This window comes from Glycine soja, chromosome 14, assembly GCF_004193775.1.
Source record: "Glycine soja cultivar W05 chromosome 14, ASM419377v2, whole genome shotgun sequence".
NCBI classification, from domain to species: domain Eukaryota; kingdom Viridiplantae; phylum Streptophyta; class Magnoliopsida; order Fabales; family Fabaceae; genus Glycine; species Glycine soja.
The window spans coordinates 46,219,731-46,247,461 of NC_041015.1; the positions used below are offsets into that span (position 1 = coordinate 46,219,731).

The 27,731-nt window shown below is 37.3% G+C and overlaps 1 pseudogene; it reads right to left on the reverse strand.

The window, feature by feature from the left end:
* Positions 1–1,625: 1,625 nt before the first annotated feature.
* On the reverse strand, positions 1,626–19,041 carry LOC114384141 (annotated as a pseudogene).
* Between the last annotated feature and the right edge of the window lie 8,690 nt (positions 19,042–27,731).

Here is a 27,731-nt window from a genome sequence, read left to right on the forward strand (position 1 = left end):
TATATATATATATATAATTTTTCATAAAATCAAAATTAATAGTATTTTATTGATGTACATCATGAATAACATGATATAATCTTCTGACTATAAGGAAATAAAAATTATTCGACCTATTCTTATTATTATTGAATATAAACAAGATTTGTCACAAATAAACATTAACATCATAAATAATATTTTACAATCTACTTGATAAAACTTGTATTCTATATAAATTTATTAAATGGTAATTTTGAATTTTGTGTATATAGTTGCATTAAATATTCAAAAAAGAGTATTGTTGTTCATAGTAGTCTTTCTTGTTGATTTTGGTAATGATAAGTTGTTTCCACTGGAGATAGTGATTAATTTTTGTTGTGAATCAGGCAAGCGTACATAAAATGAATCTTTTTCCTCCAACACTATTTTTTCCAAGAACCAACTAGGATCTGAACCCTAGACCACTTGGTTAAAGAATACAAGCCACTTCCACTTGTGTTAACCATTGTTAGTCTATAAACATGATTATCTGTAATAAAAATACATGTGGTCTGTATAAAAAAGAAAAAAGATTATGCACTTGGGTTGATTGGAAGGAGGCATTGGGCACTACTATATGAAAGAGTTTTAACATCAATTATGGAAAGTCGTTGTTGAAATTAAGCATTTTCAACATCGATTTTAAGATCAATGTTAAAAATCGCTTTCTACATCGTTTCTGGTTGAAATTGATGTAGAAATGTGACCAAAATTGTGTATTCTAAAGTGTTTTTTACATCGGTTCTTAAAAAATAAATGTTCAAAGTCATATGAAATATCGGTTTTTGGCAAAATCGATGTTTAATATGCTTACGACATCGATTTTGGTCAAAACTGATGTAGAAAATGTCTTTATAGCATTGGTTGTGGTGAAAACTGATGTTGTAAATACACTTTCTACATCGGTTTTAGATCAACCAATGTTTTTTTGTATTTTCTTTAATATTTTATCTATTTTTATAATGAACCAACCATAACTAATTTGTAAAAAATATATTAATTTTAAATTAGAATATTTTTTTCATTACAACATCACATTACATACAATCTCATAATATTAATGATTCTATAGTCTCAAATAACTAGAAAAAATAAAGAAAATCTTAAAACAATAATATAGTGGAAGTCTTGATGAAATAAGCCTAGTGAAATTGAAACATGCAAAATCAAGACCCGAGTAGGCATCTGAGAAGTTGAATATCCCTTTGCAATGAAATTGTTGGCTTCCTTGTTTGCCAAATCAAAATTACCATTTTTGCAAGCTTTAAGAAGTGCCTCCACAACCTTTGCCGAAACAACTTGATAATTTGAGATTTTAGAATGTCAAGATAAACATGAATGAAGAAAAAGAAGAGGTCCTCCAATATAGAATTTCTAGAAATGATGTCACCAAAAAAACATAACCAACTGAATTGAAAATTAGTTAATGTTGAAAAAAAAAGTGTCACACAACTTGGATAGAAGACCCCACAAAGGAGGCCACTTGAAGGAATAGATGCAACATTGACTTTGAATGATTCACAAAATGACATATATACGCAATCAATTAGATTCAAAAGTTAAGTTGTCCATATGTGTTGAAAGACATAAGTAAAATTTATCAACTATACAATTGACAATGTATTTACCTTAATCTTGCCTACAAAATTCATGGCTTCTTCTATGAATTCAATGAGATTATTTTGGGGAGGTTTCTCATCCTCCAATAGAAGTATAATTTTATATCCCTTTGCCAAATTAGGGTTCCTTTGATTAGCCATCTTGATTCTGTCCAAGAACACGACCCTTATGATACACCCTCCCTTCCAAATCCTAGCCAACTTCCCCAAATTCAAGTTCCCTTCTTTCTCATTACTCTTAGCCCTTAGCAAATTCATCCCCCGAGCATAACTACAAATCTTGGAAGCATACCAAGCATGTCTCACATAATCAATCAACCTCTTCTTATCCACCCCACTCACACTTACCCTCCCCAATTTATCACTCAACCTTGCTTCCTTCAGCACCACTATAACACTCTCCCTCTTTTTCTTCAACCCACTCAAGTACCAACAATCCAAAGACGTTGCAATCGTGGGCACGACTATCGAAAGTTCAGTCGCTTGCTGCACCATCCATTTCTCAGTCCCCTTCATCCCAGTCTTATCCAAAATCTTATCCACCAAAAACCCTTCACCATCTTCATCCTTCACTTTAAAAATATTGACAGTAATTTTAATCAAGAAACTCTCAAGTTCCTCTCTGTTGCACTCTGCAAAAATCTCTACAAGCTCAAAATTCGACAAGCCACCGACGTGCTTCAAAACATCGTAGGCTTCAAAGATGAGTTGCATGTTGCCATATTTGATTTCGTTGTTGATGAGGACATGACAAGGACTAAGGGCAAGGAATCTTTAGAAGGACTTGGAGGACCTATGCCAAGGACCGGAACAGAGAAGGCCAAGGAAGCTCTTCAACAAGTGTTAACCATTCTATTTGAATATAGGCCCAAGTTACAAGTGGAGAAGCTTCGGATTGTCAATTGCACCATGTTCCAAGAAGAGTAAAGGGTGCCACCTTTGTTGAGTGATTTTATTAGTATTTTGTTAGTTGAAATAAAGGCCCAAAATTATGTTAAAGTGATTGTCAATTCTCTTTGGATTTTCACCACCTATGGCTTGTTTTAATTTAAAGAAATTAAGATTTAATAAGGTGGAAACTCTAGGCTTGTGGCTTGTTGAGACTTTGGCAAGTGCACCAAATCTCTCTTAAGTAGTAAACCTTGGAAGTCCGAGTATCGTTTCCACAGGGATTTTATTGCACTTTATCGAATACTTCTCAATTTGTAAGTGATAGTAAAATAATAAAAGCAGGAATAAGTGCAGGAATAGGTTGCTATTACTAAATCAAATGGTTTAAAAGGAAAGACAATTAATAAAAATTCCAAGACCGGACAAACCCAATTGGCCTACGATGCATGTAAATATGATATTCATTACCAATGCACTGGTATTAGTTCTACCCACATCTATTAATTTTACCTGTCCCTGATGCCTCACGTTGACAAGCCTATTTTAACTACCTATCTCCCAAATGCCTTTGCGAAGATTCAATAGTTAAAATGCATTAAGATTAAGTTCTAGATGTTGCTAAATGCATGGGCATTGAGTTATCATTCTATGCCTAGCAATGCTAACCCAAGGATTCTTTTCTTAAGATGTTCTATTAGGTACTACCCTTTCCCAAGTGTATAACCCCTAAAACTAATGCATGCATTAAATCTTAAACCCTTATTAGGAAATACCCTCTCCCGAGCGAATAAAACCCAAAAGAAATTCAGGAACGAATGCAAGATAATAAGAAAAGAATTAGAACAAAAAAACCTGGAATAAATTCTCTTTGCATTGATAATTCTTGAAGCACACCGTACATCGTTGGCTTTTTAGGCCTGCCAGGCCCTAGCTAAGGGATTAGCCACTCATGGCCATTGAGGGCTTTACAACTGGGGGTAAAAGAAAGAATAGGGATAAAAACAAAGAATATAGAGAGAGAAGAGAGAGCTCAGGCTTGGAGTGCTTAGAAGAGTGCTCAGAGGCGAGATGTTGATTCCTTGGGGTTGGCTCTCTATTTATAGTTGTTGACGTGGGCTTTGGGCCTTCATAGTCGTGCTCAGCGCGACACCTCGTGCTTAGCGCGATCGGATCACGCGCTTAACCCGCCATGCAGGCTTAGCCTATGCTTCTGTTGGATCGCACGCTTAGCTCGTAGCCGAGCTTAGCGCGCATAACGGATTCTGCATCTTCGAGCTCAACGCCTCACTTAGCGCCTGTCTTCTTTGCTCGCTTAGCGCCTGATGCGCGCTTAGCGCGAGTGTTGGGCTGGGCCTGCTTCAGAACTATTTTTTTCTCTTCATTTATGTTGCCCTTTTTGCTTAATGTAACCTCATTTTTCGTATCTGCAACCAGAAATTCAACTTAATTAATTTTTCAACTTTTAATTATAAATAACTGCTAAATAATTAATTCTAGGCCAAAATTTGATTAATTAACTACTATTAATTCACAATTATTTAGCAGTTATCAAAATCCCCCAAATTAAACTTTTCTTGTCCCCAAGCAAACCAAGAATAAAAGCAAATAAATTTTCAAGCAAGTTCTGAGTGTTCCAACACTATCAATGGCTTCAGATCCTCCTTCTTTCAGTGGTCCTTTTCGCATCTGTCAACATCTCAAAATGAAAGCATAAAACACAAGAGTGGAACTAGTCAGTCCTCTGAAATCTTAATCAAATTTGGTTTGCCTTACTTTCCTCACAAGGCTGGTGTTTCCCTCTGCTCACAAGTGTCTGGTTCAGTGTTTGCAATTTTACTAACAACTTGCAAGTAAGACTCCAAAGTTTTGCATTTCATCTCAATTACAGTTATCTTTAGTTACTTTAGGTGGATCACTAAGGACTTTGTTGGCTTGTATTGGGGCTTGGCTTACAAAAAATCATGGTTTTTCTTGGGAATTCAAACTTAGGATTAAGAGAGCAAAAATTTCTAATTCTTCCGATGCCTTTTTCTTAATCCTTTTATTTTCCCACAACACTTTTCTTTTGACACCTCTCTTGCTCCTTTTGTTTCTGCCCTTTATTACATTTTTTTTTTTGAATTGGGCCTACAGTTTGTAAAAGGTGTCTTACTATGTGCTGTGCTATTATCTTAGCTACCTATTTCCCAAAATCCCCCAAATTAAGACCTTTATAACCCATTTTTGCTCTCTTATCATCCTAAAGGGTTAGGACTATCATTTTATTGGCTCAAGGGTTAATTCAAAATAATATATTGGCTCAATCATGGGTTCAAGGGGTAAAAATCATGTCGGGTTGGCTTTTTGGCTAAGTAGCTAAACATAACAAACATGGCCTTGATCATATCCACCTTAAGTAACTATTCTAACAGTTTAAGAATGATGCAAAACCAGGAACTTAAAAATAGGTGTTTTCTCTCACAATTAAGTTCACACTCTCACCGGGACTTAAGCAAGTATTAGGCGTACCAGTTATGACCTTGTTCCATCAGGCTAACCTTCCCACCTTGTGCTATTCATGTTCCATTTCTTGACCTGACTTGTGCTTTCAGAACCAGTGTTTCCAAGGAGTAGTGGCATCTCAAGTGTTTGAACCTTCCAGAACAAGCTCAAAAATTATGATTGCTCAAGTTTACCATGCAATTATTACTCAAAAAACAGATACTGAAATACTAATATTATTACTACTACTTCTTTGTAATACCCAAACAGACTACATAAAAGAAACATACAACATAAAAGAAGAAAACATCAAAACATAAAAGAAACATCAAAACATAAGAGAAAATATCAAAATATAAGAAAAAAAATCAATTGCCTTCGTCCAAGTCTGCCCATGGGCCCCAGTCAGCGCTAGCTAGCTAGGTCAGCAATGAGGTCTTCATCGGTCGCAGGATCCTCAGCGGCTCCAGAAGGCTCTGCCCCCCTGTCAATGGAGGGCTGGTCTCCTGGCCAGGCAACCTGCTGACGATAAGCCTCTAGAGTGATGAGTGGTGGGTCCATCTGCAGATGTAGGGACAACTTGTGCATGTTCTCCATGATGAGCTGCTGTCTGATGTGAAGGGACCTCAGAATCTGACCATGCTTGTCCAGAGATGCTGAGGTGGAGGCAGGTGGAGGTCGCTGTCTCTGGGAAGAAGGCTGAGACGAAGGCTGGGTAGGAAGAGGGGCCTCTGATGTCGAGGCTCTGGTACGTGTGCGGCGAGTCCTTGGAAATGTGATCGATGGATCGGCGGGGTTCCAGCAGTTCTTCTTCATGTAGGCCAAGTTGATTGCAGGGCTGAGTGACTCAAAGATCAGGGTATCAGAAACCACCCCTGAATGTCACACAACGCTGTAATCAATGCCGGGAACCCGAGCCTCGAGGTGCTGGACTGGGCAATCTGACTAATCTGCTGAGATATAAAGTTGCCCACGTCCATATCCATCCGGCTCACCAAACCGTAGATCAAGTGTGCCCTGTCAAGATTAACATTAGATGTGTGAGAAGTGGGTGCGATATCATAATAAGAAAGGACACTCCATGTCTGAGCGAGTGTCGTCATGTCCTTCTTCAGCAGTTTCCAGGGAAGGCCATCGGCGTTTAGAACAAAACGCCCCCCTGGAGTACATAGTGTGGCGGCGATGGTGTCAGGATCGGGGTGAGTGCTGAGGTATCTGGTGTATGCTGGGTACTTTTCCCCGTCCTCCAAGATGACTGGGGTGTCGAGGAAGTCGTTAATTGTGTCAGCGTCAAAACGAACGACCTGTCCTCTCACCCTGCAGAATCTGGGACTGTGGTCCTCTGGATCATAAAGGTTCGAATAGAACTCCTTCACCAGAGCCACATCGATCCTCTTCTCTGGTAGACATGTAAGCACCTGGTCCCATCTGCGCCTCCTGAGTTCCTGGAGGAACTCATCGAACATCCCAAGCTCAAGTTCAACATTCCTCTCCAGAAGGATGTTTCGAAGCTGAATGTTGTCTTGGTACCTGTGCCAAGCGATCTCTGAGGTAAAGCGGGAAGAGTCCCAGTTGGACGCTTCCCCTGGTGTGGGCACGGCACGACGTTTACGGGAGGCCATCTGAAAAAAAACAAAAATAGCAGAACAGACTGCAGTTAGTAAACATGGGGGGTGCAAAAAGTAAACAAATTAGGGGTGAAGGTAGTAAAGAAGGGTGCAGAAAGTAAAAGGAAGGGGGAGCAGAAAGTAAAGCAGAAGGGGGTGAGGAGAGTAGAAGTGGGGGTGTAAAGAGCAAAGCGTGAAGGCTGATGGCCCTGAGGCCCAGCCCCGCGCTTGGCGCCCCTGTCTGTTGAAGGAGGCAGTCGCTTAGCGCCACTAACACGCGCTTAGCGCGTTCGCTGAGGTTGATGAGCGCGCTTAGCACGACCGTGCTGGCTATGCGCGTGCTTCGTGGTGGCTCCTCTGTTTTGCAACGGCTTAGCGCGCTCCTCGTTTTGTTTTTCATGTTGCATGTTCCCGCTAAGCCTATGTGCAAGGCTTAGCGTGATGATACATGTAAAGTTTACAGCACAATCCAGATTCAAATATGTGAGTAGAAAAACAGTGCAGAGAAAGAAGGTATTCTGAGAGTTGGAAGGCGCAGAAGAAGGAAAAATATGGGGTTCTAAGATTAAAAACCCCCTGGGAGGCAACTGAGGGGTTGGGGGCATTTCGAAAACTCCCCAGAATTTATGACATTCGCGCTTTAGCGCGCTTGTGGCCGCTAAGCGCACCAAGGGAAGCACCCCTTGGTTGCCTCTCAGATTTAAAATTCAAAATTCAAAAACTTACCTGGGTGCTTAGCGCAAGGTCTCGCGCTAAGCGTTTGGCTTCGTGCAGCCCACTTTACTTCTGCTATTGGCACCCCTCCTATTGCTGACTGCACCGGTTGGACCTTTGCTTTTCGTACCCCTTGTTTGCTGTTTGCACCTGTTGGGCTTTTTTTATATAAAATAAATGACTACATATTTACAATATATGTTGGGTTGCCTCCCAACCAGTGCTTAGTTTATTGTCTTTAGCTAGACAGTAGGCCTTCTCAAGGATCATTTAAGTAGATGATGGTCGTCAATCACTCTAGTTGTCCTCTGTTATACGGCTTCAAGCGCTGTCCATTGACGATCCATTTTTTCTCAAAGTTCTCTTCTCTAGGGTCCACCAATTCCACTGCTCCATGAGGTCTGACTTCTTTTATGATAAATGGCCCTGACCACTTGGACTTCAGCTTACCTGGGAATAGCCTTAGCCTCGAGTTAAAGAGTAATACTTGCTGCCTTGGCTGGAATTCTCTCCTTTGCAGTTTCTTATCATGATATGCCTTCGTCTTTTCCTTGTAAATTTTGGATGACTCATAGGCATTCAGTCTCATCTCTTCTAACTCCTGAAGCTGTAATTTCCTCTTTTCCCCGCATGCATTGTCGTCAAAGTTAAGCAACTTAAGAGCCCAATATGCTTTGTGCTCCAGCTCTACTGGTAATTGGCATGCCTTCCCATACACTAGCTGAAATGGCGATAAGCTGATGGGGGTCTTGAACGCGGTCCTATAGGCCCAGAGAGTATCATCGAAATTCAAGGCCCAATCCTTTCTGGATGATGCAACTGTCTTCTCCAGGATTCGCTTGAGCTCCCTGTTAGAGATTTCTGCTTAGCCATTTGTCTGAGGATGATAAGGTGTGGCCACCTTATGTTGGACATTATAGTGCTCCAAGACTTTCTTCAACTGATTGTTGAAGAAATGCGTTCCTTCATCACTAATCAAGGCTCGTGGGACTCTGAAACGGGAGAAAATGTTCTTCTTTAGAAATTTAATCACTACCCTGGCATCATCCTTTGGCGTAGCTATGGCTTCCACCCATTTGGAGACATAATCCACTGCTACCAAGATGTAGATATTTCCATATGACGAAGGCAGGGGTCCCATGAAGTCTATGCCCCAACAGTCAAAGATCTCCACTTCCATGATATTCTGTAAAGGCATCTCATTTCTTCGAGATATTCCCCATATTCATCTGGCATTGATCACAACAACGCACAAACTCGTAAGCATCTTTAAAAAGAGAGGGCCAGAAAAAACCTGATTGTAGCACTTTTGCTGCCATTCTGTCCCCGCTGTGATGTCCGCCATATGGTGAACTGTGACAGTGCCAAAGAATGCTTCGTGCTTCTTCCTTGGTGACGCATCTCCTTAATACATTATCTGCTCCCGCCTTGAACAAATGAGGATCATCCCACACATAGAAGCGTGCATCATGTAGAAATTTCTTCCTCTGACTCCAATAAAAATCCTCTGGAATAACTCCCGTAGCTTTGTAATTTGCCATGTCTACAAACCAAGGTCTAGTGGTAACCTGCAAAAGAAACTCATCAGGAAATTCACCTCTTACCTCTGGTTCTTCCTTGGTGACTTCTTCATTCTTTAACCGAGATAAATGATCGGCTACCACATTCTCGGATCCTCTCTTGTCCTTGATGACGATGTCAAATTCTTGTAATAACAAGACCCATCTAATCAACCTTGGCTTTGAGTCTGTTTTGGCGAGTAGGTGTTTGATGGCAGCATGATCTGTAAAAATGGTGACCCTCGACCCTATTAAGTATGACCTGAACTTCTCCAAGGTAAAGACAATGGCTAGCATTTCCTTTTCTGTGGTGGCATAATTCAACTGTGCTTTATTCAGATCCCTGCTAGCATAATAGATGGCGTGAAATACCTTATCGTGCCTTTGTCCTAGAACTGCTCCTATTGCATAATCACTGGCATCGCACATTAGTTCAAAGTCCTTATTCCAGTCTGGTGCAATCATCACAGGTGCAGTGGTGAGCTTGTCCTTTAGTGTCTGAAATGCTACTGAACATTCTTCATCAAACTTGAAAACCACATCTTTATTCAGCAGGTTGCTTAGGGGTCTGGCAATCTTCGAGAAGTCCTTGATAAACCTCCTGTAGAATCCTGCATGCCCTAAGAAACTTCTGACACCTTTAACATTCAATGGTGGTGGCAGCTTCTCGATGACGTCTATCTTTGCCCGATCAACCTCAATCCCTCTAGCTGAGATCTTGTGGCCTAGGACTATGCCCTCTCGAACCATAAAATGACACTTTTCCCAGTTCAGTACTAAGTTTGTTTCTACGCACCTCTGAAGTACCATCTCTAGGTTCCTCAAACAACTGTCAAATGAAGGTCCAAAAACTGAGAAGTTGTCCATAAATACCTCGATGCTTTTCTCCACCATGTCTGATTAAATGGCCAGCATGCACCTCTGAAATGTGGCTAGTGCATTACATAACCCGAATGGCATCCTTCTGTAAGCAAAGACGCCAAAAGGGCATGTGAAGGCCGTCTTCTCTTGGTCTCTGGGGTCCACCGCAATCTGATTATATCCCGAGTATCCATCCAAGAAACAGTAGTACGCTTGCCCTGCAAGTCTCTCCAGCATCTGATCCATGAAAGGTAGAGGGAAATGGTCCTTCCGTGTGGCTTCATTCAGCTTGCGATAGTCGATACACATTCACCAGCCAGTGACAATTCGTGTTGGTATCAAGTCATTCTTCTCATTCCGTACCACTGTCATTCCACTTTTCTTGGGAACCACCTGTACTGGGCTTACCCAAGCATTGTCAGAGATGGGGTATATGAGCCCAGCCTCAAAGAGCTTGAGTACCTCCTTTCTTACCTCTTCCTTCATTGTTGGATTTAGCCGCCTTTGGGGTTGTCGGACTGGCTTGTAGTCCTCTTCCATCATTATTTTGTGTATGAAATAAGCAGGGCTAATTCCCTTAAGGTCCGATATATGTCATCCAATAGCTTCCCTGTGTTTCTTGAGGACATCTACTAACATGTTTTCCTCTTCTATTGTGAGTGCGTTACTGATCACTACAGGCTTATCTTCCTCTAAGAACACATACTTTAGATGATCAGGCAATATCTTCAACTCTATCTTCTTCTTCTCGAACAGAACTTTCTTCTCTAGCGTCTCAAATTTGGCTTCTCCCTCAGGAATATTGTCTTGTCGATCCAAGTCTTCCAAGCAAGCCTTCAGATCTTCTTCCTCTTCACTGGTTAGACAGTCCAAAGCATTTACCATTGCTTTCTCTAGTGAAGACTGTGGTGTCTTGAGAATACTGACATCTTCCTTATCAATCTCCTCTACTCTAAAGCACTTTCAACCTTCCTATGGGTACTTCATTGCTTTGAAAAGGTCGAAGGTGATCTTCTAATTGTCAATACTCAACTCCAAGTTCCTATTCCCCATATCCACCACACAGTTGGCAGTCAACATGAAAGGTCTGCCTAAGATGAGGGGAATTTCTATGTCTTCTTCGATATCCATTATGACAAAGTCCACCGGAAAAGTAAAGTGGCGTACCTTGACTAGGACATCTTCTACCACCCCGTATGGCCTTTTAATCGAGTGATCTGCTAGTTGAAACGTCATCTTGGTAGGATCTATCTTCAAATTTCCGATTCTTTTACACATTGACAAGGGCATCAGATTGATACTTGCTCCTAAATCAATGAGGGCCTTGTTCACCGTTTCCTTCCCTATGGTGCACGGGATGGTAACACTTCCGGGGTCCTTAAACTTCTTGGGTAGCTTCCTCTGTATTATAGCGCTGCAGTTACCCCCTACCACAATATTCTCATTGTCAATGTACTTCCCCTTCTTGGTGAGGATGTCCTTCATAAATTTGGAGTAGAAGAGCATCTGCTGTAAGGCTTCCCCGAATGGCATAGTGATCTCCAGCCCATTGAATATTTCCAAGAAACGTCTGAAGTAGCGTTCCTTGTTCTTTTTGGTGGATACCACAGGATATGTGAGATCTTGTGGTAGGGATGGCGGTTCTTCCTTCTCGGCTTCTCTTGCTTTTTGGCTCTTGGTTTTAGGTGGTGATGACACCTTCTCTTCTTCTTCTGTCCTTTCTTCTGGTGTCTCTGTCCTTTCTTCCTCTGGCTGGTCTTGTTCTTCAACCTTACCTTCCTCCTGTGCTTTTTTCTGCCCTCGAGTCAGCACTGTCTTGCATTCTTCCTTCGGATTTTTCTCCGTGTTAGCCCCGAAAGTTATAGTGGGCCGTTCAGCTTTGTCGTGTGCCAATTGGCCCATTTGAACTTCCAGATTCCGAATGGCTGCATTCGTGCTCTTTTGATGAGATCGTGTCTCCTGGATGAATTGCAGCAGCAGTTCTTTTATATTGGTGGGCTTTTCTTGCTGATTTGGACCTTGGCTGGGATGCTGGTATGGCGGTTGGTATGGTTGTTGGTATGGTTGTTGGTTCCTGTGCTCCTTATATTGGTTTCCCTGATTCCTCCACCCTGAACCTTGCGTGAAGTTTCTTCCTTGATTGAATCCCGGTGGCCCGTGATTGAATCCTGCTCCCCCTTGGTGGAATCCGGATGAGTTCCCCTGGTTGTAACCCTGAAATCCGCGATTTGGTATGCCCATATAGTTTACTTCTTGAGAGGTATCCTGTTGGCTTACACATTGTTCAGGCTCATGAGTTCCTCCGCATGTGGGGCATCCTTCTACCTGCAAAACAGAAGAGTGGGAAGAATATACCGCTTGTAATTATTGAGGTAATTTGCTGAGGGTTTCGGTAAGGGCTTCTATCTGCCTCGTCAACAACTTGTTTTGTGCCAGCGTCGCGTCCTGTGTGCCGAGTTCCAAGAGGCTTCTTTTCGTGGGAACATAGGTACGATCATGAAGGATTGCTTGATCGCTTGCCGCCATGTTCTCGATGAGTTCCATCGCTTTCTCGGGAGTCTTCAATTTGATCTTCCCTCCTACAGATGCATTTAGTAGCTGTTTCGATTGAGGTCGCAAGCCATCGATGAATATGTTCAGTTGTACTGGCTCGCTGTATCCGTGTGTCGGTGTCTTTCTTAACAGTCCGTGAAAACGGTCTAGTGCTTCGCTAAGGGATTCATCTGGGAATTGATGAAAAGAAGAAATCTCCATTTTCCCTTCGGCGGTCTTTGACTCTGGGAAGTACTTCTTTAAGAACTTTTCCACTACTTCTTCCCAGGTTCTTAAGCTGTTACCTTTGAAAGAATGCAACCACTGTTTTGCCTCTCCTGCTAGGGAAAAGGAGAAGAGGTTAAGGCGTACTGCATCTTCTGGGACTCCGGCGATTTTTACAGTGTTGCATATTTCTATGTACGAGGCGAGGTGAGCATATGGATCTTCGCTCGGAAGACCATGGAAGAGGTTCCCTTGGATTTGCTGAATAAGGGAGTGCGAGTAGGAAATATTGGCTGCTTGTACCTCCGGCCTTGCAATGCTCGTGAAGAACTGAGGAGTGGCGGTATTAGAGAAGTCCTCTAGGGTGACTCTTCGTGCCGGTTCCCCGTCCATTTCAGTGTGATGTGGAGAAAGAGGAGGTGAGGTGTAACTGCTTCCTTCTGTGTCTTGTTCCCTTCTTCTTCTTACAGCGTTGTTACGCCGACAAGTAGCTTCAATTTCTAAGTTAATAGGGACAACGTCTCCAGATGCAGTTCTAAGTCGCATAAAAACAAAAAGGCACTACCCGTGCAATTATGGAAGAAAGAAAGAATAGAAGTGAAGAGAGAAAATACTAAGAGAATAAGCCAAGAAAAGAAGAGTTGGGCTTACAAACTGATATAGTATGGTAATTAAGTGCGAAAATAAAATCCCCGACAACGACGCCAAAAACTTGTTGAGACTTTGGCAAGTGCACCAAATCGCTCTTAAGTAGTAAACCTTGAAAGTCCGAGTATCGTTTCCACAGGGATTTTATTGCACTTTATTGAATACTTCTCAATTTGTAAGTGATAGTAAAATAATAAAAGCAGGAATAAGTGCAGGAATAGGTTGCTATTACTAAATCAAATGGTTTAAAAGGAAAGACAATTAATAAAAATGCCAAGACCAGACAAACCCAATTGGCCTACGATGCATGTAAATATGATATTCATTACCAATGCACTGGTATTAGTTCTACCCACATCTATTAATTTTACCTGTCCCTGATGCCTCACGTTGACAAGCCTATTTTAACTACCTATCTCCCAAATGTCTTTGCGAAGATTCAATAGTTAAAATGCATTAAGATTAAGTTATAGATGTTGCTAAACGCATGGGCATTGAGTTATCATTCTATGCCTAGCATGCATTAAATCTTAAACCCTTATTATGAAATACCCTCTCCCGAGCGAATAAAACCCAAAAGAAATTCAAGAACGAATGCATGATAATAAGAAAAGAATTAGAACAGAAAAATCTGGAATAAATTCTCTTTACATTGATAATTCTTGAAGCACACCGTACATCGTTGGCTTTTTAGGCCTGCTAGGCCCTAGCTAAGGGATTAGCCACTCATGGCCATTGAGGGCTTTACAACTGGGGGTAAAAGAAAGAATAGGGATAAAAACAAAGAATATAGAGAGAGAAGAGAGAGCTCAGGCTTGGAGTGCTTAGAAAAGTGCTCTGAGGCGAGATGTTGATTCATTGGGACTGGCTCTCTATTTATAGTTGTTGAAGTGGGCTTTGGGCCTTCATAGTCGCGCTCAACGCGACACCTCACGCTTAGCGCGTTCGGATCGCGCGCTTAGCCCGCCATGCAGGCTTAGCCTGTGCTTCTATTGGATCGCGCGCTTAGCGTGTAGCTGGGCTTAGCGCGCGTAACGGATTCTGCATCTTCGAGCTCAAAGATTCTTGTTGGATGCTCTCAATGCTTAAATGCAAAGACTATTGAGAGAGAACAACAAGGAGTTGTATGAAAGAATTGAGCGATTAGAGAATCGTGAATGTCATGAGGACGAAAGGAGATGAGGAAATGGTGGTGGTCCAAGGCCAAACCGAATTGAAGGAATCAAGCTCAACATTCCTCCCTTTAAAGGCAAAAGTGATCCGGAGGCATATTTGGAGTGGGAGCTCAAGATAGAGCATATCTTCTCATGTAACCCCTTTGAGGAGGCCCAAAAATTGAAGCTAGCAGCTGTGGAATTCTCGGATTATGCTCTTGTGTGGTGGAATAAATTGCAAAATGAGAGAGCTAGAAATGAGGGGCCTTTGGTGGAAACTTGGGTTAAGATGAAAAGGATCATAAGGAAGTGGTATGTGCCGGCAAGCTAAACTAGGGACTTAAAATTCAAACTTCAAAAGTTGTCCCAAGGTAGCAAAGGCGTTGAGGAATACTATAAAGAAATGAAGGTGCTTATGATTCAAGCCAAGATAAAATAGGATGAAAAGGTAACTATGGCAAGATTTCTTAATGGTTTAAATATTGATATTCATGATGTTGTTAAGCTGCAAGAATTTTTTGAAATGGAGGATTTGCTTCACAAAAAAATTCGAGTAGAGAAACAATTGAAGAGGAAAGTATGGCCAAAAGGAGTTCCACTAATTATGGTTCTTCTAGTTGGAAGGACAAGAGCAAAGGGGTTGCCACCTCTAATGCGGCATCTATACCATCAAAAACTCCTCCAAAATTCTGTGAACAATCCTTAAAAAAGAGTCAGGATGTGAAGTGTTTTCGAAGCCAAGGCTTGGGACATTATGCATATGAGTGCCCTAACAAGAAAGCCATGATTCTTAGAGATGGAGAGTATATTAGTGAGTCTAAAGTTGAAAAGGGAGAAGAAAGTGAGGATGATGAGGATGAAGTGGAGAAAACACCAGAGGGAGAATTGTTAATGATTAGGCGGTTACTTGGCCATCAATTGAAGTCTATGGAGGAAAGTCAAAGAGAAAACATTTTCCTACCCTTAACTATTCTACTTATGATAAGGAGTTGTATGCCTTAGTGAGAGCGTTGAAAACATGGCAACACTATCTTTATCCCAAGGAGTTTGTGATCCATAGTGACCATGAGTCCCTAAAATACTTAAAGGGACAAGGTAAGCTAAACAAAAGGCATGCCAAATGAGTGGAATTTGTTGAGCAATTTCCTTATGTTATTAAACATAAAAAGGGAAAAGGAAATATTGTTACGGATGCCTTGTCAAGGAGACACTTTTTGCTTTCTATGCTTGAAACAAAAATGATTGGATTTGATTGCTTGAAAGAAATGTATGAGGGAGATGACACCTTTGGTGAAATCTTCAAAAATTGTGAAAAGTTTTCTAAAGATGGTTTTTATAGATATGAGGGCTACCTCTTCAAAGAAAATAAATTATGTGTGCCCAAGTGTTCTACTAGAAACTTGCTCGTGTGTGAAGCCCATAAAGGTGGGTTGATGGGGCATTTTGGGGTCCAAAAGACCTTAGATATATTGAAAGAGCATTTTTTATTGGCCTAACATGAAGAAAAACGTGCAGAAATTTTGTGAGCATTGTATTGTTTGCAAAAAGGCCAAGTCAAAGGTAATGTCTCATGGTTTGTATACCCCTTTATCAATTCCGGATTCTCCATGGATTGATTTATATGTGGACTTTGTTTTAGGGCTGCCTAGAACAAGTAATGGTAAGGATTCCATATTTGTTGTTGTTGATAGGTTTTCTAAAATGGCTCATTTTATTCCTTGTAGGAAATTTGATGATGTTAATCATGTGGTGGATTTGTTCTTCAAAGAAGTGGTGAAACTCCATGGATTACCAAAAAGCATTGTTAGTGATAGGGACTCCAAGTTCCTAAGCCATTTTTGGAGGACCTTATGGGGAAAGTTGGGTACTAAGTTAATATTTTCTACTACTTGTCACCCTAAAACGGATGTACAAATAGAGGTCGTGAATAGGACTTTGGGTACCTTTCTAAGGACTGTTTTGAAAAATAATCTTAAAAATTGGGAAGTTTGCTTACCTCACATTGAATTTGCTTATAATAGGGTTGTGCATAGCACCACTAGATGTTCTCCTTCTGAGGTTGTTTATGATTTCAATCCACTAATTCCTCTTGATTTGTTGTCAATGCCTAATATTTCAGTTTTTGAGCATAAGGAAGGACAAGCCAAAGCAGACTATGTGAAAAAGTTCCATGAAAGAGTCAAGGCCCAAATTGAAAAGAGGAACGAGAGCTATGCTAGAGAAGCAAACAAGGGGTGCAAAAAGATTGTTTTCCAACCCGGAGATTGGTTTTGGGTTCACATGAGAAAGGAGAGGTTTTCGGAGTAAAGAAAATCCAAGCTTCAACCTAGAGGGGATGGTCCATTTGAAGTACTTGAAAGGATAAATGACAATGCATACAAGATTGAATTTCCTGATGAGTATAATGTGAGTACTACATCTAATGTGTCTGACTTAATTTTTTTTTATGTAGATGGAGAAGCCGATTGAGGACAAATCCTTTTGAAGAGGGAGAGAGTGATGAGGACATGGCAAGGACTAAGGGCAAGGAACCTTTAGAAGAACTTGGAGGACCTATGCCAAGGGCTAGAACAAAGAAGGCCAAGGAAGCTCTTCAATAAGTGTTAACCATGCTATTTGAATATAGGCCCAAGTTACAAGTGAAGAAACTTCGGATTGTCAATTGGACCATGTTCCAAGAAGAGTAAAGGGTCCCACCTTTGTTGAGTGATTTTATTAGTATTTTGTTAGTTGAAATAAAGGCCCAAACTTATGTTAAAGTGACTATAAATTCTCTTTGGATTTTCACCACCTATGGGCTTGTTTTAATTTAAAGAAATTAAGGTTTAATAAGGTGGAAACTCTAGGCTTGTGGCTTCCTCTTGGCTGACCAAGAGCTAAGCATTTTTCCACATGTTTTTGTGTCTTAATTCTAGTTTAATTAGGTATAATGACACCATCAATTGTTGTTATTGGTGATCATTTGTCTTAATTCTAGTTTTAATTAGGTATAATGAAACCATCAATTGTTGTTATTGGTGATCATTTCATCTTCTCACTTGTGTAACCAACTTGATGTCATTCTTGTTTATGGGCTGCACATTTTCTAATAAAAGACAAACCTTGAATTGAGTTTTAATCACCTTCTAAAGTGGGAGAGTGAATCTCCTTAGTTACTTGAGTGATTCAAGAAATTGGTTTATCAAGGAACACCACCTTGTGTGTGACACTAATTCCGGAGGAGTGATTCTTCCAACCACCTTCTTCATTCTCCTTATCCATTTCATTTTATGAATTTCATACAAAAAAAAAAGAAAAAAAACCTTTGAAGATCCATCCTCAACTCTTGTGCAAATGGGTTTACATCAGTTGTGGACAATTTTGATGAAGTTTCCAGAGCCTCCCTCGGCAATGTAGGTGACATAGGGGTCGTCCTCGACATGGGTGGTGATTTTGTGGAGGATGCCCTGGACATTGGAGTAGGCCTGGTGGGACCCATCGGGCATTAGGGAGGGTCGTGGCATGCGTTGTCTTTGCCGCTAGAGACGCCCATGCCGAGGTAGAGGAGGCCTTTGTCAGCAACAAGGTTCATGTAGTACTCGATGTTCTCGTACCACTTATTATCGTCATCGATGATGCAATCGTCGGGGTCGAGGTGGTCGAAGAAGGTGGCGATGGTGTGGTCAACGGGGGCGCTGGCCTTGACAAGGATGATGACAGATCTAGGACGCTGGAAGGAGATAATGAAGTTGCGAGGGGTGTATTGGCCCGTGAGAGGGAGGGAGCCTTTATTGTGTGCACAATCTACGATCTCCACCTCGAGGGTGATGGTCTTGTTGGTCAAAGTCTTCACTCAGGGAAGAGAAAGGGAGAACGAAGAAGTGGGGGAAGCGTAGAGTGGTGAAGAGAGTGAGTGTGATGTTATTGAATTGATTGGGGTTTTAATTTGGATAAAAATACATCATTAATTTTTATAAAAATCGATGTTAACATATTCACAATAACATCTCTTTTTTAAAACCTATATTATGAATTGTTCAAACATTATCGATTTTTATAAAAAAAAAAAAAAATCGATGTTAACATATTCACAACAACATTGATTTTTAAAAACCGATGTTAAGAATTGTTCAAACATCAATTTTTATAAAAATCGATGTTAATATAAATAAAAAACATCGATTTTTTAAAAATCAATGTTAATGAACTCAAATTATTTATAATTATGTCATCACATTTTTCTTAATATCAATTTCTATAAGAAAAACAATGTTAAAATGACAACCTTAAAATGATATTTTTTAGTAGCAAAGAAGGAAAGATGGGAGGAAGAGATTCAAAGTCAAAGAGGGAGGGTATGATGATCACGTGAGATTGAAGAATTGATTAATGAAAGCTTAGAATTGTTTAATTGAATTAAAATTGAAAAAAAATGAAAAATTATCATTCGATAATAGGTCAAGTATCTTGTTTGTTTACTATTTTATTAATAAATCTAACGTTGAATTTTAATGCTTCACTGGTGGTGCACTTTTTGCATACTTCACCGTAGACAGTACCAAAGTAGACATAGAATCCTAAGAGCAGGCAAATTTACTGTACAGGGCTTGTTTTAGAAACAATTTACCAAACAGGGTTCCTTTTAAAACATATTACAGACAGGGTCTGTTATGGACGTGGATGCCGCCATTGCTATCGGCGGGAGAGCTTGTACCGCCACTGGCAATGGCGGGAACAAGGATGCCGCCATTGGCAACAGCGGGACTCAGCCTAAACCGCCAGTACGAATGGCGGGACAGGCTGAGTAGGAGAGAGAGAGCTTGTACCGCTACTGGGGCTGGCGGGATAGGGGAAGAGTAGTACTGCCATTAGCTCCAGCATGACACGTTGATGGGACGCAAGCTTCTGAAAGGCTAGGGTTCACATGCAAGCTGAATCATTTTTTTTATGCAGGCTAGGCTGCTAGGGTTAACATGCAATCTGAATCATTTTTTTGTGATACAGGCTACTTCACATGCACCCACCTCTTGCTTTAACACTGTATTGGTAATCAGAAATCTTGCTTTAACACTATTGGATTGGATAGGACACTGTATGTATTAGATAGGGCAATCAGAAATCACATGGATGGCATTTAGATTAGGGCTAGGCAAGTAAGTAGGAACTGACGTGCATACAAATTTACTTTAATAATAGCATGTAAATTTACTTTGCAGATAGGTTTTTGGTAAAAAAATTCTTTAAATAGAGCAAACTTGCAATCCCTTAGCATGCAAAAATTTGTCATTGAAGAGAGTATCAAATAGTGTGTGAGAGAGGAAGAAAGATTTTCGTTTCGACATTGAAGAGAATATCAAATAGTGTGAAAGAGGCAGAAAGATTTTCGCTAAGTTTGCTGATTCTATTGTAAGGATGTTTTATATTTATTTAAATTAAGTTTTCTTTCGTTTTGTTTATTTATCATGTACAAATTTTTTATTTTGAACTAACAAATATTATGGTTAGAATGAAATTTGAAGCTCAACTTTAAGTGTATTAATTTTGTAAATTACGTTATAAATTTAAAAATTATTAGTAGTAATTATTTGTAAGTCTTTTTGTTAATGGTTTTTGTGTCTGAAGTATTATTTGACATATAATTTAATTTAAGACAAAAACTAATTACATGCTATTTGTTAAGTATTTTGTGGTTTGTCGTGAGTACGAAGTTTCACTTGTAATAAAATTTAGTATAAGTTAACAAAAAGAAATTGTAATTTTAATTATAAAAACAATAAGAAAAATATTACCATAATTTTAAAAGTCCCGTCATTTAAATTTACTAACATAAAAACTAGCATGGGAATAACAATTTTTCGTTACTATATTTATTAGTAATTTATTGATTTTTAATAATCTTAAAAGAACTTTACTTGGATTTTTAGATTATTTTATACTTTATGGTAAATAAGAAAAATATTGAGACAACAAACTAGCACTAGATCAGGTCTAATACTTCTCCAGTTTTCGAAAAATAATAGGTGAATATTTTATCTCTCCAAGCAATCACTAGGACAAAATATTAAAAAATATAGTTGAATTAATTCTTTAACACTCACTAATTTTGTATCTCTTTGTTTTTATGACATATATAATATTAGTTATTATACTTGAATTGTATATATTTCTTTTATCTCTTTGTCTCACTAAGTTTCAAATTAGTTGTTCATCGAGTATTTTTTGCCTTACATATACGTGCATGTAGTTAATTAATTAACCATTGAGACTATTCACTGGACATGGAGAACAATTAGGCCTTATTTGTCTCCCCTCCACTCCTATATATAGAGAGTATACTTTCCTATTAATTTTCTCATATGTATATATATATGATATATCCTTCGTGAACATATCTCATTTGAGTTAAGTAAGTTGTTCTCGTCAATTAGTACTGAAAAACGACTTCGAAGATACAAATATTGGGGCGCCTAGGCGTGTTGGCCATGTTCCGTCTGAAATTTTTTTAAGTCTAATCCTTTCAGTTATAACCCTTCCATTTTGTGTCTGTCTGGAATTTTTTTGAAGTTGAGGAATTTTTCATAAATTATTTAATTAGAGTAATTTTTTATAGAATAAAGTATGAATGTGTAGTTTAAGTTTAATAGAGGAAGCAAATAAATATTTTATATTTGTATCATCGACAAAATATTTAATTGAAGTAAGGATTTTATTTGTTAGACTAAAATTTGAAGGTAAAGTTTAAGTGAATTAATTTTTTTAATTAGAATTTTTATTATAAAATTAGTATCAGTAATTCTTTATTTTAAAACTACTATTGTTATGATTAATTATTTTTAATTTTGATCATGTAGGTATATCATGAATTCAATTATTACAGTGTTGTATTTCAACGGAAGAGTATATGAAGACAATGATGGTGTAATATTTGAAGGTAGTAAAAAGGCCATTCAGATTAAACGCGGAATTAGTTTCAATGCTTTGAAAAAAAAATTGGAGATAAGGTAAAGTTAGAAAATAATGAAATTATTTCTACTATAAGTTGTAGATTCCATTGTGTTCCTAACAGGGCATTAGGTGTGGAATTGGGGCCATGATATTGCTGTGAAGGGGTCATTGTGGGCCATGAAAAATGAGTTTGTGTTTCCGCAACACCACCAAACGATTGCTGGCTTGCAGAAGTATCAGTGTAATGACTCTGAAAAGGATACTGATACATCTGTGTCGGATACTCAGCAAATGTTTGTGGTGTGTAATACATTCCATGGCCACGCTCTGCCATTTGTTGCGAATATTCTTTCGCTTGAACAGTGTCCCTTCTTCTGTCTATGCCCTGAGTTTCAATACTTGACTGAAGCATGTGAAACTGTTGTGCGGGAAATTGACGCTTTGATGCGGGACCATGTGACACTAGCTCAGTGACTCTCTCTTGCTCTTCGGATAAAATTGTAATTTTTTCCACATAAGGCACGAGATCATCAACTGTCCATGTATTCCTCCCTTGAGGAGACAACATGTATTGTAATGTCTCCACAACTTCAGCCTGCAATTATAAGGGTAAGAAAATTAATGGCCATCATTTAAAAAAAGTTCAAGTTAAAATTTGAAAAAAATTAAAAAATACCAATGTCGCCGTCTTTGCATTTTCTGGGTCAACAAACATCTTTGTCTTTCGCCTATACCAGACCATGTAGTCCGAGTTAAAACTCAATAGGCCTTCTTGTCGGGGATAAGCGTCGACCCTAAATGCATGTCGATTATTCCACTGCTGAATCATTGGGGCGAACAATTGCCCCAAATTTTCGTCATGTTTCCCCTTTAATGTTATGCCATGAATGTTTAAGGGTTGTGAAGGAGACTCTGGAACTGGTTGCTGCATCCCAAATTGTCTCAAGACTCTGTCCGGTTGGTGCCACTCAATAACTTGGAAATAAATTAGTGGGACCACCGCGTACCACGCGATACTTCCGACTAAACAAACCAGAGGCAACAATGATATAACGGTTGATGAGTAAGGCTCCCACAAACACTGCATATAACAACATAGTTGTGAACATTGTAGTAAAATAAGACATATAATTTTTTATTTTACAAATACAATAGCATGGTTCTTACCTCATGATGTTTCATAATATCCAACTTGCGACGAAAAACTTTCACATCATCATTGCCGATATGTTGGTTTCCACGTCGCAGCCACCTACAAAGAATAAAATTTAATATACCCTAAAACCATTTATTCTATTGAAATGAAAGACGCTGTTAAAAATGACTGACCTGTGCCCTAGTGGTGTATTTTCTATTTGGGAAGGAGTCCTCTTTGGAGCCAAGGTTGGACATCGTTCCCATGCCCACAATTGTAGTAAGATGCACATACCTCCGATTGATTTAGTTTTATAATCGGTGGCACTGCACATCTCTCTATATAGAAAACCAAGTGCGGCAGCTCCCCATGCATATCTGCCACATTCTTCAAAGTCACGTAAAAATTGAAGGTACCTTACTGAAACTCTGTTACTGGTTTTGTCAACGAACAAGACACCTCCAATAAATCTCAGTATCCATGCACGGACAAACCTTCGTACTTGTTCTTCATCGTCGTCATTATTTATTTGATCAAAATGGTGAGCCAGCCAACTTAATTTAATTACATTACTTTTAATTTCACCTTCTTGTGGTCTGACTCCCAATAATTCCTCACATAAATCAGCCCAATCAAGATTTGTTGGACCGATTAATGGTAAACCATCCACACTTATACCTAACAACACAGAGACGTCTTGAAGAGTGATAGTACACTCTCCGCATCTCATGTGAAACGTATGTGTTTCTGGCCTCCATCTTTCTATTAGAGCACTAATTAGTGAGGCATTTATTTTTAAGTATCCCATCTTGATAATCCAGCCGAAACCAGATTGTTGAAGAAAAGGAAAAATTTGCTCTGGAATTTGTTCTTCCCCTTGATACGTGGGGATAGCTCGTCTGATATGTAATTTCCTTTCTTCTTCCCCATTCCAAACATGTTCTGAAACATGCTTAGGTTGCATCCATAATACATCAGTATCGATGGGGCCAGACTTAATGTTGATATGTGATGAAGATGATGATGAAGATGCCATTGTTACTACAAAATAAAATATTATACATGTGAAGAAAACTTTAATTTATTAGTAAACTTTAAATATATAACAATAAATTTGTAAAAAATCAAACTGGCCAATTTTTAATATATTCTATACATAAATTAAAATACATGTGAAGAAATCTTTAATTTATTAGTAATTTTTTTTCTACAATCAATTAATAAATAATTGAATAAAATATAGACTAACAAATTATTTATAATACAATAATAATAATAATAATAATAATGTACAATGTATCATATATTTAATCACGTAAATTTTCTATAACAAATAATATTAACCTACAAATTAAAACTAACAAATAATATATATAGCATTCTAACTAAAAATAATTAACTCAAATAATATTAAATTATCAGCTCATTTATTTAAAATACAAAATTATAATACTAAAAAGATAAATTTACGTGTGTAAGTGTCTAATATTATAATTATTTATTTAAGTGTCAAATATTTAATATTACAAAAACTAAAAATTTACATGTGTCTAAAATTTACAAATATATACCTAAAGTTAATATTAACTTGTGCCTAATACTAAAAAATTTAATATTACGTGTGTCATCCTAAATATCATGCATGTATATATATTTATTAGGCTAAAGTATCATCCGTCTAAATATATACCTAATACTACAAAAGCTAATATCACATATATAAAATTTAAGAATATATACAACAACTAAATATATATATATATATATATATATATATATATATATATATATATATATATATATATATATATATATATATACGTAATATTTTTATACTAACTAAACAAATATATAATATTTTCAGTAACCAAATAATAATTTCAGCCAAATATTATTTTCAATTTCAGCCAAATATTATTTTCAACCAAATATATACAATAACTAAATAAAATTTTCAACCAAATATTATTTCAGCCAAATATTATTTTCAACCAAATATATACAATAACCAAATAAAATTTTCAACCAAATATTATTTTCAATCAAATATATACAATAACCAAATAAAATTTTCAACCAAATATTATTTCAGTCAAATATTATTTTCAACCAAATATATACAATAACCAAATAATATCTAACAATATATACAATAACTAAATAAAATTTTCATTCTAACTAACCAAATAATATTTTCATACTAACTAACCTAACATTCAAATATCTATTAATACGTAAAAAAAAATACCTACGGATACTAACTAATTTAAACTTAGAACTTTTGATAATAATAACTAAACTACTATTTACATACTAACTAACTTAGAATATTTCTTAATACTAACTAACTTAAACTTATAATATATATTAACAGATTTACTTAAAAAATACTTACCAGGAATTTATGTGAAGATAAGAGTAAGGGCACACTTGAAGGATGGAAGCACAGCAGCAACAAGCACCAAAGAAATTTGAATCACGAGCACGCAAGCACAATAAGCTCTCACACACAGGAGAAAGAAAGAGAAAGAGAACACAACTAAAGAGAAATGTAAGCGTAAACAATCAACTTCAACCATTTTTTTATAGCTGAAAACTTATCCAACGTTCAAAATTTTTTAACGTTCACATGCAATAGGCTTTTCAGAACTGCAAACCCTAACTGCAAGCCTACCTATCTTCTCATCACTGCAAGCCTGCAAGTCACGTCCCGTCAACGTGTTCCGCAGGAGGCAGTGGCGGGACTGCCACGTTGGCATGTCCCGCCAGGAGGAATGGTGGCATGGCTCCCTCTCTCCTCGTCAGTCATGTCCCGCCAGGACAAATGGTGGGATGGGTGGCCATCTCTCTCCTACTCACCATGTCCCGCCAGAAGGAATGGCGGTATGCATTAAGGCCGCTGTTGCCAATGGCGGTACAAGCTTTTCTGCCGGCAACAATGGCGGCATCCACATCCATAACAGATCCTGTCTGTAATATGTTTTAAAAGAAACCCTGTTTAGTAAATTGTTTCTAAAACAAGCCCTGTGCAGTAAATTTGCCCCTAAGAGCAACCATAACTTACTTTTCTCGATAGAAATAAACTTGGGTAGTACCTTACTCCAAAATATAAAGTGTGAGGAGAATTCATAATAAAACAGAAATTAAAAGTGGAACAATCCCATTGAATATTTTCTATTACTTATTTTTTATTTACCTGACATCTTAAGAGGATAATATAATATTAATAGTCAAGAAACACAATTAATATTCTTGTTTATGCTAATAATATTTTGAACTTGTTAATATTATATTCTACTACTATTTCTCTCTCATTTATGAAAAGGATGCAAAATATTTAACATTTAGTTACTATTAATGCCATTATTAAAAATATGAATAATTAGTATTGTTTTAAACAGAAATGGATAAATAAATAAAAATAAAGTTTTCTTTTAAAAGTAGACAAATAAAAAGTAACAAAAGGTGTATTACTTTAACCATAATTTTAAAAAAAACCAAAAATTATTCAATGTAGAATAAAAAAGTTATTTTTTCCCTTAAATTAAAGGAATATTTCTTTTCTTATGAAACATATACGAATAATTTATATCCTTTAATGCTCACCAATAAAACTCTCTAAACTTGCTAACCGTACGTACATACCAGTCTTTCGTACATATGAAAAAGCTATCTAACTACAAAAATTTAAGATTCCCAATGCAAGTTGTTTAACTTATTTTAGATTGGCTTGACATCATTAAAAAGGAAGTGACGTATGGAACCTATTTGGTTGAAAAAAAAGAATAATTATATTTATTTAATGAACTTTTGAAAGCTATATCGTTAAAGAGAATAATTACTTAAGTTGAATTTTTAAAAAAATAATGCATTACAATAGAACTTATAGAAAATATTATAAGTAATATACAACTTCATTTATAAGAACTAAAATGAGTAATTAGGTGTAAGAAGTAAAATATACTAGTAAATATTATACAAATATAAAAATCAAAATAAGCCATTATATATAGCTACATTTTATTCTTCTATTCCAACCCCTTCATTCTCTTTTCTTTTCTCTCAAGACTGAAATTAAATATTTAAAATCAACACAAAATCAGTGTTTCCAAGCACGATGTCCTGTCACCTCGTACAAGAGGTAACCACAAAAGAAAAAAAAAGAGCTTATAAATGAAAATCTCTCTTTCAAAAATTGTGCGTTATTAATTGATTTACTATTGTAAAAAAATAATACTCCACACACAAAGTTCCTATTATTCTGGCAGTCAACCTCATTCCACGGCCACGGAAACAAAGTGCTCGCCACATGGCTACAAATCATATCGAAACTACCATTTCAGCGATTCATAACCCTACCACTTGCAGTGCCCAGAGTTAAAAGGAGATTCGATATGCTTCTCATCTGGTCGGATATATATATATGATGAGAAATTAAGTTATATTAATATAACTTTAATATTTATTATATTATTTTATAATTTTGAATTGTATAATATATTTTTAGAATTTATTATTAAATTAAAAGTTTCTTTCACATAAATTATAAATTACATATATGTAATATTTTATATTGATCTAAATTCATTTATTATTTTAATTAAAATTAATCCAATATAAATATTTTAAAATATACTAAAATATAAATTATTTAATTATTTTTTTTATTATTTAATACAAATACTTTTGATTATATATATATATATAATTTACGTGAAAGAAACTTTTAATTTAATAATAAATTTTAAAAAAATATTATACAACTTAAAATTATAAAAATAATGTAATAAATATTAAAATTATATTAATATAAATTAATTTCTCATTATATATAAAATAATATAATAATTATTAAAATTATACTGTTATATTCTTTATATATATATACTTTGGTTCAAAGCCTAACTCAGTCGTACTTTCCCTGACGTGTCTTGCTTCTGCATGATTCCCTCTGCCCTTCCCTCAGACGACAACTATTTCCTCTCACTTTCTCTGCCACATGCGATTTTCAAACTTGCATTAATTACCCTAACTCACAATCATGCTATATTATTTAATTATGTTGTGGTTGACGTCGTTAAGCAACCGGTAACAATAAGAATATGATCAATCTAGAGTTTATATTAGAATCTAGTAATCTATACATATGGCTATATATAGTTAAATCTACGAAATTCAATAATTTGCCACTAGGTTCCAGCTGGTGCTTTGTGAACTTATAGCATGTAGCCTCATAAGCCGTGTATGGTGAGAAATTTACATAAAGAACTCATTAAAATCATAGTTCTATCCACGTAACCCTGCGCATATTATATAAAGAGATACTGCGTGAATTTTAGAACACCGCATATATAATTAAA